This window comes from Podarcis bocagei, assembly GCF_964188305.1.
Source record: "Podarcis bocagei genome assembly, chromosome: 11".
Classification (NCBI taxonomy): Eukaryota; Metazoa; Chordata; class Lepidosauria; order Squamata; family Lacertidae; genus Podarcis; species Podarcis bocagei.
Window position 1 is genome coordinate 64711259 of NC_138136.1, and position 16768 is coordinate 64728026.

A 16768-nucleotide genomic window follows, 5' to 3' on the forward strand; every position below is an offset into this window, starting at 1 on the left:
CCCACAGCGCCACCCGTGTCCAAGGATAATGTTGTACAAATAAGTATTCCAAGTTTTCTCATGCCATTTGTATATCACAAAAACAGCATAATAAATGTGGAGTAATATCTATGACAGGGACGTGGGTGGCGCTGTGGGTTAAACCACAGAGCCTAGGGCTTGCTGATCAGAAGGTTGGCGGTTCGAATCCCCGCGACGGGGTGAGCTCCCATTGTTCAGTCCCTGCTCCTGCCCACCTAGCAATTCGAAAGCACATCAAAGTGCAAGTAGATAAATAGGTACCGCTCCGGCAGGAAGGTAAAGGGCATTTCTGTGTGCTGCTCTGGTTTGCCAGAAGCGGCTTAGTCCTGCTGGCCACAACCCAGAAGCTGGACACCGGCTCCCTCGGCCAGTAAAGTGAGATGAGCGCCGCAACCCCAGAGTCGGCCACAACTGGACCTAATGGTCAGGAGTCCCTTTACCTTTACCTCTACCAGGTTACAGTCCAGGCCTCTAACCACTGCACCACACTGGATTTTGCTTCTAGAGGCAGCTGTTGCTCAGAGATATCCCCTCACCACCACCACCCCAAAAAACCCTCCACCCCTTTCAACATGTAATTCTCTTCCTTGTCCTCCCATGTCCTTGCAGGCAGTTAGGGGCTCGGGAAGGAGGTTTGTGTCAAATCAGATCTATCTTGTGGACACTTCCTTTCGTCTCAGTTTGGTGGGATTTTATTGAATGCATTAAAGGAAGGAGGAAATTTGACATTTGTCTCTTCCATGATTTCTCTCTCAATGAACTTGGGGTAACTAACATCTAGTTGGCTGAAAATATTTCATGGTGTAGTATAGAGCCTTTTATTCCTGGTACCCCTTGTGTCTCTGATGGTTTCAGGTTTATGTTTGTGTATATCTTGAAAGTCAGGCGCCCCTCACCTCCTTCTTGCTTTCTCATTTCTTACCATGGTCCCCTCCCCTTACCTAGAATCCTAGAATCATAGAATCCTAGAATCATAGAGTTGGAAGAGACCACAAGGGCCATCGAGTCCAACCCCCTGCCAAGCAGGAAACACCATCAGAGCACTCCTGACATATGGTTGTCAAGCCTCTGCTTAAAGACCTCCAAAGTAGGAGACTCCACCACACTCCTTGGCAGCAAATTCCACTGTCAAACAGCTCTTACTGTCAGGAAGTTCTTCCTAATGTTTAGGTGGAATCTTCTTTCTTGTAGTTTGGATCCATTGCTCCGTGTCCGCTTCTCTGGAGCAGCAGAAAACAACCTTTCTCCCTCCTCTATGTGACATCCTTTTATATATTTGAACATGGCTATCATATCACCCCTTAAACTCCTCTTCTCCAGGCTAAACATGCCCAGCTCCCTTAGCCGTTCCTCATAAGGCATCGTTTCCAGGCCTTTGACCATTTTGGTTGCCCTCCTCTGGACACGTTCCAGTTTGTCAGTGTCCTTCTTGAACTGTGGTGCCCAGAACTGTCTGAATCTTAGTGAAAATATCCAGATAAACCAGCTTTATCATTTCTTCTTTTGAATACCCGCCTTGGGTTTGGTTGCAGTTTAGTTTTTAAGCCATTGCCTCATGAAGCTCTGTTTTGCTATTTGGGTTATATACATAAAATTCAATAATAATACTTCGTTGTAAAAATTAAAAAGAATAGGTTTGGGGGTGAGGGACCCAGAGGGATAAGCCTGTCTCTCAGTGTCTGCAGAAAAGCATCTTGCAGGAATGGCAAGGCGGTGATTTCAGAGAGAAAGAAAAGTTACTTTCAAGATGAAAAATTCAAGGGAACTCTCCATATCTTGTGATGCCCTGATGCAGTGATGGTGGAGTTTTTCTCCAGTGAATTGACAGAGCTACCTGCTTTTTTTGATGGGTTGCTGTTGAACCTTAAGGACAGAATTTCTGCACGGGTCCCTTCTTCAGACGCATGAAATGTTAATCCCGCTATATGCAGATTCGTCCACCAGAGGGCGGGCTGCTCCTTCCGACAAGAAGGGGATTTATCGCAAGGTCTCAAGAAAGGAAGCGGAATGAAACATCAGAAAAGTCTTTTCTCTCGATTGAAACAAGTCTTGTGAGTTTCATTATTTGCTAAAGCACAATTAAGCAAATGAAAAGAGAGATCAGTAAAGAAGGAATGATCGGGTGGTCAGATTGCTATGATACCTAAGAAATGAAACCAGTAATTAAACGGCTGGTGTCCAGGAAGGAACAGGAAACAATTAAAGGGCCTTTGCCAACTTAGAGTCAAATTAGAGCTAACACTTTGCAAGATTTTGCCCAGGGGAACCAGCATTGTGAGATTTGCAGAAATAATATATTAAATTCTGTTTTAATCCTGCTGCTGGATGGTTGCAGAAGAGCAAATGTCCCAGGCAGCAGTAGGAAAGGAAACTGGCGTAGAAACAGCTGGGGTGGTTTTACAAGTTTTGAGAGCCCACTGCACCCCCAGCCATGCACATGTGAACTCTCCTCCATGAATTTGTCTAATCCTCTTTTAAAGCCATCTAGGTTGGCAGCCATGCCTGTCTCCTGTGGCAGGGAGTTCCGCAGCTGAACTCTGCACTGCATGAAGAAGGACTTCCTTTTATCTGGCCTGGATCTACCAACATTCAGCTGCAATGGCTGTCCATGAGTTCTAGCGCTATGAGAGAGAGAAACTTTTCTCTCCTCACTTTCTCCCTGCCATGCATAATTCCATAAACTTCTATCATGCCGCCTCTTCCTTGCCTTTTCTCTAAACTAAAAATGTTTGAAATATACTTGGAGTCGAGAGTGGATTTCATGCTCTTTATTCAGCTCATAGTGGTGAGGAGGAATGGAAGTTCCCCCAGAATGTTTTCCTTATGTACATTATTTACACAATGGGCCCCACGTGATTGGCTAATTCCGAGATTCTCCTGTAGGCCAATCAGGTTGTGGATTCACTTCCACCTGGAGCTGGATTGGGTGGCTCCTGTGGACGAATCAGACTGCTGCATTCTGGATCCTTTTGTTCTAGAACCAGACTGCTGCATTCTGGATCCTATTGTTCTAGGACCAATCAGACTGCTGCATTCTGAATCCTATTGTTCTGGGACCAATCAGACTGCTGCATTCTGAATCCTATTGTTCTAGGACCAATCAGACTGCTGCATTTTGGAGCATTCAACTCAGTACATAGCAATGTTCCACTCCGTCCCCTTGATCATTTGGCTTTCCCTTTCCCAAAATAATTTTTTTAGCCAAGCCAAGCCAGTCACCAACTGAGTTCTGCGCCCCAGTTCTCTGTTTCCAAAGCCAGATCAACTTGGCACTTCAGCAAAGAGCTGGTTCTCTACCTGCAAAGTGACAAGTTTCTATTTCTCCAGCCTGCAGTGGCCACTTGTGATGTTTTCGCCACCAGTGCAAACATTTCCTACAACCAGCTGCTTCTGGGAACCAGCCAGGGAGTCCCTTCTGCGCTGGAAATCTCCCTTGGTGGCCTCAGCCTGGGTCACAAGTTCTGGCCTTCTCCTTTCAGGAAAATGTTTTTGAAAACAAGTCCTGAAACCAGAACAGAAACTGATAGCAGAACTTGCCAGAGGCACCCATGAGCAAGAGATAGGATAGGGAAAGGCTTATCTGGGAGAGTGGGTGACATCTCCTGCTCACACACAGGAGAACGTTCTTCCCGCTTTCCCAGCAAGGGAGGTCATAGAAAGTCCGCTGGATTCATGGCAGGGTGCCCCCAAAAGACAGGAAGAAGTCCTCGAAGGACTCAGGAGTCAGGATGCGTGCTTGCTTGCCTTCCACTGTAAAGCAAGGAGGAATTTCTGGCTATTTGATGGCATCCATTCTGATTTCTTTGCAGGGAGATGACATTGCATCAAGCAATGCTATAATAATAATAATAATAATAATAATAATAATAATAATAATAATAATAATAATAAACAAAATAGAACAGTGAAGCTATTGCCCAGCAAAATTAAAAACAATACTTTACGGCTTTTGAAAAGTTAAAATGGCAATAGACTAAGAACAGATTAAAACTGCTGGCTGTGATCCAGCCTCCTTCTCACATTCCTTCACTCTGGGTTTCCACCTGCAAAAAGGACTACTAGGCAGCTAGCAGACCATCCAAGGCTCTGGGTGGATTTCTAGCGCAAAGCCGGCAAGGCTTGGGATCCTTCCAAATCCCTTTTGGAGTTTGGCGCTTCCTTCGTTTCTACCTTATTGGATAAACATGGCTGCAGATTTAATGGCTTTGTGCAGACAAACATTTGCTGTTTATTTCTTCCCACAGGGATCCAATATCCCCTCTGACAAGCAGATGGATCATCTCCTGGTGGAGTCCCAAAATGCTGGGCAGCAGCTGCAGAAGCTGAGCAGCAGGAGGAGGGACGGGTGGCAAAACTCTCCTGCTCTGTCCATCGTGAACCTGCAATGTGGTCGCCTTCAGCCCTTGGCACTGGGGAAGCAGGCTGGAGCTTGGAGCACCTGCCTTGCACGCTGGAGATCCCAGGTTCCATCTTTGATGGCATCTCCAGCTAGACAGACCAATGGCCTGAAGAATTCCTGACAGGTGTGCATCCAACCTCAGTTGCAAAACCTCCAGGGGAAGAGAGTCCACCACCTTCCATGGGAGTCCGTGCCACTGTTGAATGGTTCTTACTCTCAGGAAGTTCTGCCTGTTTTGTTTTGTTTATAATAATTTTTATTAAGTTTTCCATTTTAACAATCCAATCATATCACATTAATTATTCCAAATTATACCAATACATATCATAAAGTCCAAATATTTTGCCAAATTATAAATTTTTGTTGGGGCTTCCCATGCTTCGAGTTCAGTAGGGTCCGATCATCTCATATTTCTGCTGCTTTTAGTGTCCACCAGTCCCATCTTTCAACGTTCTTGTTGTTATCCTTTTTCTTCTTAATAGCCTCTGAGTTGTTTCCACAGGCGAGTTAAAGTAAGCAATATTATGCTTCTGTGTAAACTTTGTATGGCTCTCCCTTTTTTTAAAGCTGGTAAGTCTTTTGTTTGCAATAAACCCTCACACGCTCTTATTTATGCCGAATCCATCCCAAAGTCCTCCTTGGGTGGCAGGCGCCATCTTTCTCAGTTCTGCCTGATGTTTTGTCGGAATCTCCTTTCACGTCATTTGAATCCATTGGGGAGTTGGGTTCTACTCTCTGCAGCAACAGAAAGCAAACTTGCTTCTTTTCTAACTGCCAAGCAAGTAATTTTCCTGGTCTGTTCCCTAATTCAATTTTTTGTTTGTTTGTTTCATCCATTTGATTTCCTTCTCAATTTCATAATTTAAAAGCGTTAAAAAAGAAACAAAAAGAAAAACAAATCGACAAACTTGTCCAAGATGATCAAGTTCTGGGCAAACAAGATGAAATGGTGAACTGTTTTCTAGAATATTTTAGTAAATTATACAAGGCGGGAAAAGAGAATGATCAGGAGAAGACATCGTATCTAGAAGGGAAGGAGATTCCAAAAATATCATAAGAAAAGTTACTACAATTAAATGCACCGATCACAACAATGGAGGTCCACCAGGTAATAATAAATTCTAAACTAGGACCAGATGGACTTCCCATTCTACACTATAAGAAAATGGAAGAAGTTTTAGCACTTCCATTTAAAAAACTCTTAAATGAAATACTACAGAAAGGGAAAACTCCGAAGACATGGGAAGAAGTAGAAAGCAAACTTGCTCCATCTTCTGTGGGAATGTTCAGGGAGGCAGGAGAGGATATATTGTTTATTAACATCCTTCCTAACTTGGGCTAGCAAGTTCCTTTACTTAGCAGAGTTTCACATTCCCCTTTTAAAATCACAGGGGGTAGCTGGTTGCAGGCTTGTGTAAGCCTCTCACTATTAGGTTCCTGGTAAGTTCCCTTATATCCCTCTTAAAAGAATAAACATGCCGCAATCTTGTGTAAAGTATATATAAGAAGTTTACTCACATTCAGTTCATGGTTGAATCCCTGAAGGCAGACTTAGTTACAAAGTATATACATGTGGACCTATCCCATATGGAGATAATCCCAGTGTCCTCTGTTGGCTGAGAGCCAACAAAGCATCTCTAGCTAAAAAGCTGCTCCAACGACGGAGGAAGTCAAAGAGAGAGAGTGCTGCGTGCCTTGTCCTTTTGTTACCTGGACAGGTTAGGTCACGCCCACCTCTAGTCACATGCAAAGGAAGGATGTCCCAGCCAGGAGGAAACAGGAAGTTTTTGACTGGCTGGACCAAACATTCCCCCGCATGTCCACTCTAGGAAAACGAGGAATGTTGTACTTGACTGCTACTTATGTATCACATCCCACATCTTCCACATGACAGCCCATCAGATATTTCAAGATGGCACTGCAAGGAATGTGGAGCCAGCTTTGCAGAGGATTGGACTAGATGACCCCAAGGTCCCTTCCATCTCTGCAATTCTATGATTCTATGCTCTCCTCTCAGTGTCCTCTTTCCCAGGTTAAGCATCCCCAGCTCCCTCAGTTGTTCCTCCTAAGGCTTGGTTTCAAGATCCATGATCATCTTGCTCACTCATTCCAGCTTGTCAATATCCTTCTTTAACTGGCACCCAGAGCTGCCTAAGACTCTTATGTCTGGTTCTGGGTACCAAGACAGAATAGAGTGGCCCTCTTACTTCCCTTGATCTGGAAACTAGACTTCTGTTGATGCAGCCTAGGATAGCATTAGCTTTTTTTTTGCTGATACATCACACTGTTGATCCATTGGTTCAGATCCTGCCTTCTGGAGCAGCAGGAAACAAGCTTGCACCATTGTCCGTGTGACAGACCTTCAGATATTTGATGATGGCTGTCATACAAGTACAGCGGTACCTCGGTCTAAGAGGAGTCCTGTTAATGAACGATTCAGGCAAGGCACTCCGCAAAACCACAGGTAGGTGTTCCGGCTAGCAAACTTTGCCCCGGAAGACGAACAGATGGCGACTGGTGGAAGGGTACCGGTGGCAGGAGGCCTCATTGGGGAAAGCACTCCTAGGTTTAAGAATGCTTTCGGTGTAAGAACAGACTTTCGGAACAAAGCAAGTTTGTAAACAGAGGTACGACTGTACAGTAGAACCTCGGTTGTCAAACGCTTCGGAAGTCAAACGGCACTTTTTTCCAATGGATTTTGCCGACTGGCAATTGCGCCTCGGTTGTCGAACGTTCAGGAAGTGGAACTGTCTTCCAGAACAGGATTATGTTCAAGAACTGAGGTTTCGCTCTTGGTGCTTTCACCCCACTCCCCTTGCGGTGCCAAAAGCACATCCCTCCCTGACTTCATCCTTTTTTGTACTTCCCCACATCTGTTCCTTGGCCCCTTCCCAACCTGTCCCGTTTTGATGGATGTTGTAAGCCCCCAAGGCCAAATGTTTTTTCCATTGCTCATCCCTTGAAGATGGAGCCTCTTGAAAGCTCAAGGACCAGAAGGGCCTTGACCTCTGGGCTTCCCGAATGCAGGAGATGCTCTTACTACCAAAGCCCGGTAGCAGCAATTTCCCCATTTCCTACAAGGGCCATCTCAGGCCAAGCCGCCAGCCAGGATGTTGGGAGGTCACTGCAGCGTGTAAACAGAAGCCAGGCTCTGCGGGAATTTCCACTGTTCTGCTGACAGCAGTTCCACGCCTCTGGTCAACAGTCTGAGCGGGGCTGCCTGCCATCTCTCACCTGCATTCCTGTTGCCCTGGCACTGTTTTAGCCTGTGCTTAGGAACAAGCCGTGTCCACAGAGGCAAATCCACTATCAGCCAGCATGGTATCCTTTCTCCTCTTGGGAAGGGCCACAGCTCAGAGGTGGAGCATCTGTCCAGCATGCAAAAGGTGCCAGGTTCAATTCCTGACATCCTCTCCAGGGATAGTTGGGAGAAGAGTCCTGCCTAGAATCCTGCAGAGCCACTGCTGTCAGTCAGGGTGGACAATACTTAGCAGGAAGGACCTGCGGTTTGAGTCAGTATAAGGCAGCTTCCCAGTTTCCTAACAAAATGTGCAGTTTATCATGATTTTCCGCAGGCCAGAGGGCAGTTCACAAGACAGGCAAGGAAGGAAGAAGGCATTGTGATAGGAATTTTGAGGTCTTAGATATACTGTATGTTAAATGTTCATAAGTGTACCAACCAAGCACGTATATAGAGCAGCACAGAAAGACCGACCTGGAACCATTTTTGATTCCCAAACTGACCAAATGTTTTCTCTGCAAAGTCAAAGGAAAATGGAAAAGCCTCCCTATTGTCTTTTCCTTCACAAATCCTGTCTTAAGGGTATGTCTGTGTTTGAATAGGGTGAGCCTGTGACCTGGCTCAGGAACTAAGTATTTGTCATTACAAAAGACTGGCCAGGCTCCCCAGGGTATCCAATCAAGTAACCTGTCAGACAGGAGAAAAAACAACATTCAAGTATCTGTTTTAGACCGCCTTTTCTGTGATTTAGGTATGATGTATCTGGGGTGGTGGGACACAGGTGGCACTGTGGGTTAAACCACAGAGCCTAGGACTTGCCGATCAGAAGGTCGGTGGTTCGAATCCCCGCAATGAGGTGAGCTCCTGTTGCTCGGTCCCTGCTCCTGCCAACCTAGCAGTTTGAAAGCACATCAAAGTCCAAGTAGATAAATAGGTACTGCTCTGGCATAAATTTCCATGCGCAGCTCTGGTTTTGCCAAAAGTGGCTTAGTCATGCTGGCCACATGACCCAGAAGCTGTACGCCGGCTCCCTCAGCCAATAAAGCGAGATGAGCACCGCAACCCCAGAGTCGGTCATGACTGGACCTAATGATCAGGGGTCCCTTTACCTTTATCTGGGGGGTGGTGGTCTTGAGCTACACCCCTTCTGTGCTGTATGTATGATGTTTCTGGGAATGGTCTTGATCTACAGGGTGGCAATTTCAAAATGTCTATATAAGGCCTTGCGCGCCATTGTTCTGGGTCTCCTTTGTGTGGTGAGTGAGGACCCTGTTGCAACAGATCGATAAAGATCAGGCTGACTAGCAGCTGTGCTTCTCAATATTCTCTGCTTGGCCTCTGTTATTTTCTCCTACCAATAGGGAACCTATGTAAGGACTCTATATGGGCTCTTGGGTACCCCATAAGGGAAAAAGGGCAGAGATTTTGTTTACAACAGAATTCAATCCATACAAAACACAATCCACTAAAAGGGCACGAGAACAAATCACAGAAAAACAGTTGCAAAAAGCAGCAGCAGCCTGGTCCGCCTTCCTCCAAATTATTATTTTGTGTGTGTGTGTGTGTGTGTGTGTATGATGTTGTGGGTATGGAGGGGGCCAGTCTAGCTGATGCCCTGAGTCCCTTTCAGTTCTTGGGGTCCTGTACCCAGTGAGTGCTGAAAGCTAACAGAGGAGATTGCTGGTCTAACAAGTTCCTTTGTAAAAGCATGACTTTAGCCGGCCGCTTAAGTGTTCTCATCACCATCCCAAAAGGATGAACCAGGTTGCGGGAGCTACAGCTAAGTGATGGGGGCCCCCAGGAGAATGGGTGTAGCTCCCCCCCCCCAGCTGCTACATAAAAGAACAATAACCAGGGTGGTATCTGTGAGCAGAGCTGGAAGCTGATCACACACAGACACCGGCTTGTTCTGTGCCAGATCCAAAGCTGTGACTAACTGAGAAGCAAGGTCTGCTGGCCTTCCCATTAGCTGTCGTGATTTCATCCAACTCCAGGCCCAGCTGTGTGTTCTCAACAGGGCTCTCGGTTTTGATTGTCATCATCACATCACCAGCTGTACTTAAAAGGAGGTTGGGCAGTCATCTGTCTGGGAATCTTTCACTGTGCTTCCCGCATTGCTGGGGGCTGGACTGGATGACTCCTGGGGTCCCTTCCAACTCTATACAGTGGTCCCTCGGGTTAAGAACTTAATTCGTTCTGGAGGTCCGTTCTTAACCTGAAACTGTTCTTAACCTGAAGCACCACTTTAGCTAATGGGGCCTCCCGCTGCCGCCGGAGCACGATTTCTGTTCTCATCCTGAAGCAAAGTTCTTAACCTGAAGCACTATTTCTGGGTTAGCGGAGTCTGTAACCTGAAGCATCTGTAACCTGAAGCGTATGTAACCCGAGGTACCACTGTAGTTGTCATTCCCATGCCACAAACAAGAGCCTGTACGATTTCTTGCAAAGTCATGTTTCTTGCAATAAAAACAAACTTCCAGATTCTTACAAACCGTGCTTCCATCTTGCCAACACAGCAATTCAAAAGCCCTTGAATATCATGAAAGCACCCACAGAAACCAGCAGCTGGCTGCCTCCTTTTCATTCCTGCTTCTGGTTTCGATTATTCAGACAGAAGTAGCAATGCTTTCTTCACTTCCCCGAGTGGGATCTCCTAAGATTCTCTTTAACCCATTAGAAGGATTAAGAGATTGTCAGGCACAGGCTTTGCCCATCTTGGGAGCAAGGGGGGGGGGATTTCGGCAGCATTTGAGCTGAATGTGTTTCTTGGAAGCAGCCCTGCCCAGGCCTGTCAGCTTTTAACAATTGAAATACAAGATTGCAGGATAGAAGCGCTTAAGTGCAGCGAGAACAGAGAGTCAGAAGTGTGTCACAGTTTCGAACCCTTCTGTACCACCCAAAGGTAGAATTTGCAATCTTGTCAGCACACAGATATTTCGATTTCTAAAAGTCATGGCTGGGAGGTGGCAGGGGCTGAAGGCCAGTGGTGAGGCCAGTTGCCTCTCCCCAGTCACCCCGGGGGGGGGGGCGATGATGATAATCCCCTTCTTCACCTGAACTGCATGGATCAGCTGGAGAGAAATGGCTTGGGGCCAGTTTTTCTTATAACACTAGCCATTGTGACTGGTAGACTTTTCCTCCATGAATTCAATAGAATCGTATTGTAGAGTCAGAAGGGACCACCAAAGGGCATTGGGGCCACCAAAGGGCATCTAGTCCACCCCCTGCAATGCAGGAATCTCAACTGAAGAATGCCTGATGGCTGGCCCTCCAACCTCTGGTGAGAAACCTCCAAGGAAGGGGAGTCCACCCCCTTCTGAGCTGGTCCCTTCCACTGTCAAAACAGCTCTCACCACCAGAAAGTTCTTTCCAATGCTTATTCTGATTTGTCTATGCCTGTTTTGAGGCCAGGTGGTGGTGGAGAGGAGGGAAGGAATGGGAAGGAATGAATGAATCTTTATTTGCATCACCCATCAGCCATAGCAACAAAAGAACAATGTGATATACAAAGAACAGAAATCAAAAAGTCAATTATATAAAACACACTTGAGGGTCCTAAATCAACAGTCAAATAGTGGACCTTATTCTGATTGTCCCAGCTAAAAACCTTGCAACCTTTGTTGTCATCTGCTCATCTTGATCTGCCAAGAGAAAAGACACTGTAGCAGTGGCTGGGCAACCCGGAATGGACAATAAAAGAGAGGTGACAATCTCATTCCTCAAGTCTTTATAAAGAGTGCAAGCCAGAAGGGCATGCGCCACCAATTCAATACTGCCATCTCAACAGGGACATGGGCGTTTTTCATGCGGAATCTGTTGGAATCATCCCTCAAGTACAGCCAAGGGCAGTATGTTCAATCTTTGGAATTGGAATTGCTAGGTTATGCAGATAAGGTGGAAGGAATGGGATGTGGGTACCAGTTTGCATGTACCCTCCAAGCTGTGACTTCCTGGCAAGGCCTGGGGTCTCTCTTCCCTGGCATGCTTTACTCCTCTGGCAAAGGCTGACAGAAGGCGTTTGCTCCTGCCATTCTAACCTCCTGGCTGCCTTTACCCCAAATAAACAGCGGGGCAGGTGTGGGGTGGGAATCCGCCAGCTCCACTGGGAAACTGTCTTCTCACCTTCAAAATAAGGACACGGGCTTTCCCCACTGGAAAGCCCCAAGAGAAATTCAGACCGGCAAGGGGGTGGGTGTTGCTTCGCGTGACACTGCAGGCCGCAGACACAAAGGTCAGCTTATCAGCTGCCGCAGGTGTGGCTGTTGTTCCCATGCAGACGTGTCCTTGGAAGCCTAGCCTGGCAAGACAGACAGACCTCTTGATTTCTCCCTTCTCCCTCTTCCTCTTCTTCTTCTTCAGCAGTGAAAGACAGTGCGCCAGCGAGGGATGAGCAAATATGCTGCTTTCGGTTTCTATCCATTTCTCATTTTTCCTGTCTTAAGTCTCCTACTCATTTCCCCATCAATTTGTGGGTTAAAAAAAAAGTCTGCATGAAAATTCAGCAGCATTTCCTTTTTAAAACGTTTCCTTTAGCTCATTATATACCATTTCCCAGAAAGCCTATACCTCTTTACAAGTCCACTACATGTGGTAGAAGATACCTTCCCTTTCTTTACATTTCCAGAACTCATTAGTTCTTGCCTAAAAATACTTTTGTTAAAAATACCCAGAAGCCTTTTTATTGGGGATAGTGGGTGAAGAGATACCAAGGCAAGATAAAGGACTGTTTATGTATGCAGCAACTGTGGCAAGAATACTTTAGCCCCAAAATGGAAACAGCAAGAAGTACCAAAGAAAGAAGAGGGGCAGGTGAAGATGATGGACTTTGCAGAACTGGCGAAGCTGACGGAAAAAATCCGAAACCAGCAAGATCAAGCATTCCGAAAGGAATGGAGTAAATTTATACGACATCTGAAAGATTATTGTAAGCAATTAACATCACTAGCAGGGTTGTCTGAAGACTTGTAATGAGAAATTTTCTACCTTTCTATATTTATTTAAATTTTGAGCCATTTTGTAATGAGTGTAATTAGAATGGGAAAATGGAGAAAATGCAGTGATAGAAAAGTTAATTTTGAAAGCCATGAGGCAGGAGGGAAGGAAATCGACAGGCTGTAAGAGCCAAGGCGGTATAGTAGATAAAGATGATGTGAATGTATAATATTAAATGGAATTATATATATATATATATATATATATATATATATATATATATATATATATATATATATATATGCTTTCGTAGATTTTCACGGGTACAGGAATGCAGGTTTTGGTGTCTTCGGGTGTCTTCCCGTGTAAGAGTTGGGGTGTCTAGGCGACGTTTCGACGAGGTCTCACTCGTCATCTTCAGGCTGGTGCTTTCGGCTTCTTGTTACTGGAACAGAGCAGGATCTCAGTGTTTGAGTTCCTATAAATACTGTTGAGGGGGTGTGGTGTATATCCTCCAACGTTCTGGGCAGAGAGGAAGTTCCCAGGTTAGTGTGCCTTTTCTTCTTTTGTTCATTAATTACTTGAGTGATATCTTGAGTGATTTCTTGAGTGATATTCTGAGTACCACTTAGGAGGGTCATTAGGTGTGGATTAGTTGCTAAAGCTTTCGTGTCTTGACCTCTTGAGCTTGTGAAGAGTTTTTCTGAGAAGATGGCTGTACTGCATTTAGTTGTGCTCTGGCTTGGCTTCGTGTATAGGGGCGAGCTGTGGTTTTGTGCCCTGTGCCAGCCAGATCTGTGTAGGGATTGCAGGGGGGTGCAGCATCCGGAGGTGCCACTATGGTTTGGCTACTGGATGGTGTCTGTAATTTATCTGTGGAGAGGGTCTGGGTTTGGGTCTGGTGTGGTTGATTGGAGATGGCGTTCTGTGTGCCTCTGGTTCTGGTGTCGGTTTTTGTGGGGAGGGCTATTTTCCAGATGTCTGGCAGGCGGGACGTATCGTCACGCTTGTTCATGTTGTGAGGGTGTTTCTCTATTTCGATGGCTTCCATGATTATTCTCTTGTGGTGATGTTCCATGTTAAAGAGCAATTTGGAATCTGCAAAATTAATTTCGTGTCCTGTTTCTTTCATGTGTTGGTAAAGAGAGGAAGTTTTTTCTTCTTTTTTGACGGCATTCTTGTGTTCTGCGATACGTGCATTTATTCGTCTGTTTGTTTGTCCAATGTACGTGGCTGGGCAGACTTTGCAGGGTATTTCATAGACCCCTTGGTTTTCTAACTGGATTTTATCTTTGGGGTTTCTGAGGATATTGGCTATTTTTTGGTTGGTGCAAAAGGCTGTTTTGATATTGTGTTTATGGAGGATTTTGCTAATTTTATCTGTAGTGCCCTTGATATAAGGAAGGAGGGCCATGCCATTGTTTTCTTCTGTGTCTTGGTTTTTGGGGGGTGTTTCTTTTTGGATTAGCTTCGTAACCCTGTTTTGCTGGTATCCGTTGGCGATTAACACATTTGAGAGATTCTGTAACTCAGTTGTCAAGTGGTCTTTGTCAGCCAGGCGTTTGGTTCTGGAGATGAGAGTCTTGGCTACGGAGTTTATTTGTGCAGGGTGGTGGTGTGATTGTGCATGTAAGTAGCGGTTGGTGTGTGTTTTTTTCCGGTAGATAGTGTGTCCTAGGGAGCCATCAGGTTTTTTGTAGATTAGGACGTCAAGGAAGGGAAGTTGGTTGTTGGCTTCTATTTCCATAGTGAATTGTATTTTGGGGTGTAGGCTGTTGAGATGTGTGAGGAAGCTATCTAGTTTTTCCTTCCCGTGTGGCCAAATTACAAAGGTGTCGTCAACATATCTGAGCCAAAGTTTGGGTTTGTGTTCTGACTTGTCTAAAGCATTGGTTTCAAAGTGTTCCATGTACAGATTTGCGATGACCGGTGAGAGGGGTGATCCCATAGGTGCTCCTTCTATCTGTTTGTATCTTTGTCCATTGTGGATGAAGTACGTGTTGGTTAGGCAGTGGTTGGTCAGGTCCAGGATGTATTCGGGGGGATTGTATTTGTTTTGAATGGCTGTCAAGGCTTCATTAATGGGCACTTGTGTGAAGAGAGATACAACATCGAAGCTCACAAGTAGGTCATCGGGATGTAGGTTTTGCTTCTTTATTGTTTCTATGAACTGGAAGGAGTTTGTAACGTGTGAAGCGATAGATTCTGCATAGGGCTGAAGTTGCTTAGCGAGAAATTTAGCGAGATTTTGTAGAGGTGAGCCTATGGAGCTGACTATTGGTCTGAGTGGTGTTCCTTCTTTGTGTATCTTGGGGAGACCGTAGAGTTTGGGGCATCTGGATGATTTTTCTCTGGGGATGATTCTTAGCTGGATTTCTTCACTGATAGGAGAGGCTTTTATTTTGGATTTGGTGGTTTTTTCCAGATAGGTGGTGGGATCTGTTTTTATAGGTTGGTAGGTAGGGTCTTGGAGTAGATTTGATAGTTTTGCTTGGTAGTCCGATGTGTTCATGACAACCGTGGCATTACCTTTGTCTGCTGGGAGAATGATTATGTTGTTGTCTTTCCTCAGGTTGGTGAGTGCTTTCTGTTCTTCTTTGTGTAAATTGCTTCTGGGTGGTTTGCTGGAGCAGAGGATGTTGGTGACTTCAAGTCTGATTTTATTGGCTTCATCTGGGTTGATTTTGGTTAGGCTAGCTTCGACTCCGCATATGATGTTTTCCGTGGGGATGCGTCTCGGGGCGACTGCAAAGTTGAAACCTTTGGAGAGTACTTTGGTTTCAGTTGAGGTGAGGATCCTGTCTGATATGTTATGTACTGTTTGTTTCATGGGTTGTTGTGGAGGGTGGCTGGGCTTCTGGCGTTTCTCTAGTTTGTGGAGTTTGTTGGTGTGTGTGTCTGTCTTATGTGAGGACTCAGTTTCAGCTCTCCAAACGGCTAGTTGTTTGCATTTGTCCCAGAGTGCAGGGTGGATTTTGTTACAGAGTTTGAGGTGAAGAGTGAGCAGATCTTTGTTGGTTTGGTTTAGTAGGTATCTTTTCTTATGTAGTTCGTTTCTGATTAGGGATAGTTCAGTTCGTTTCAGGATCCTTTCGGTAGCTGGGGTTTTAGAGTGGAATTTAAGTTGGAAGCATGTGGGAATTAAGTTGTTGTCTCGGCAGTTGCGTAGGAACAAGAGATCACATAAGATGGTGGCTCTTCGGATTTCTAGTTTCTCGTAGGTTCTTGTCAGCTGGAAGGTTTCCTCCCCGTAGAGGTGAGATATTTGCTTTCGTAGATTTTCACGGGTACAGGAATGCAGGTTTTGGTGTCTTCGGGTGTCTTCCCGTGTAAGAGTTGGGGTGTCTAGGCGACGTTTCGACGAGGTCTCACTCGTCATCTTCAGGCTGGTGCTTTCGGCTTCTTGTTACTGGAACAGAGCAGGATCTCAGTGTTTGAGTTCCTATAAATACTGTTGAGGGGGTGTGGTGTATATCCTCCAACGTTCTGGGCAGAGAGGAAGTTCCCAGGTTAGTGTGCCTTTTCTTCTTTTGTTCATTAATTACTTGAGTGATATCTTGAGTGATTTCTTGAGTGATATTCTGAGTACCACTTAGGAGGGTCATTAGGTGTGGATTAGTTGCTAAAGCTTTCGTGTCTTGACCTCTTGAGCTTGTGAAGAGTTTTTCTGAGAAGATGGCTGTACTGCATTTAGTTGTGCTCTGGCTTGGCTTCGTGTATAGGGGCGAGCTGTGGTTTTGTGCCCTGTGCCAGCCAGATCTGTGTAGGGATTGCAGGGGGGTGCAGCATCCGGAGGTGCCACTATGGTTTGGCTACTGGATGGTGTCTGTAATTTATCTGTGGAGAGGGTCTGGGTTTGGGTCTGGTGTGGTTGATTGGAGATGGCGTTCTGTGTGCCTCTGGTTCTGGTGTCGGTTTTTGTGGGGAGGGCTATTTTCCAGATGTCTGGCAGGCGGGACGTATCGTCACGCTTGTTCATGTTGTGAGGGTGTTTCTCTATTTCGATGGCTTCCATGATTATTCTCTTGTGGTGATGTTCCATGTTAAAGAGCAATTTGGAATCTGCAAAATTAATTTCGTGTCCTGTTTCTTTCATGTGTTGGTAAAGAGAGGAAGTTTTTTCTTCTTTTTTGACGGCATTCTTGTGTTCTGCGATACGTGCATTTATTCGTCTG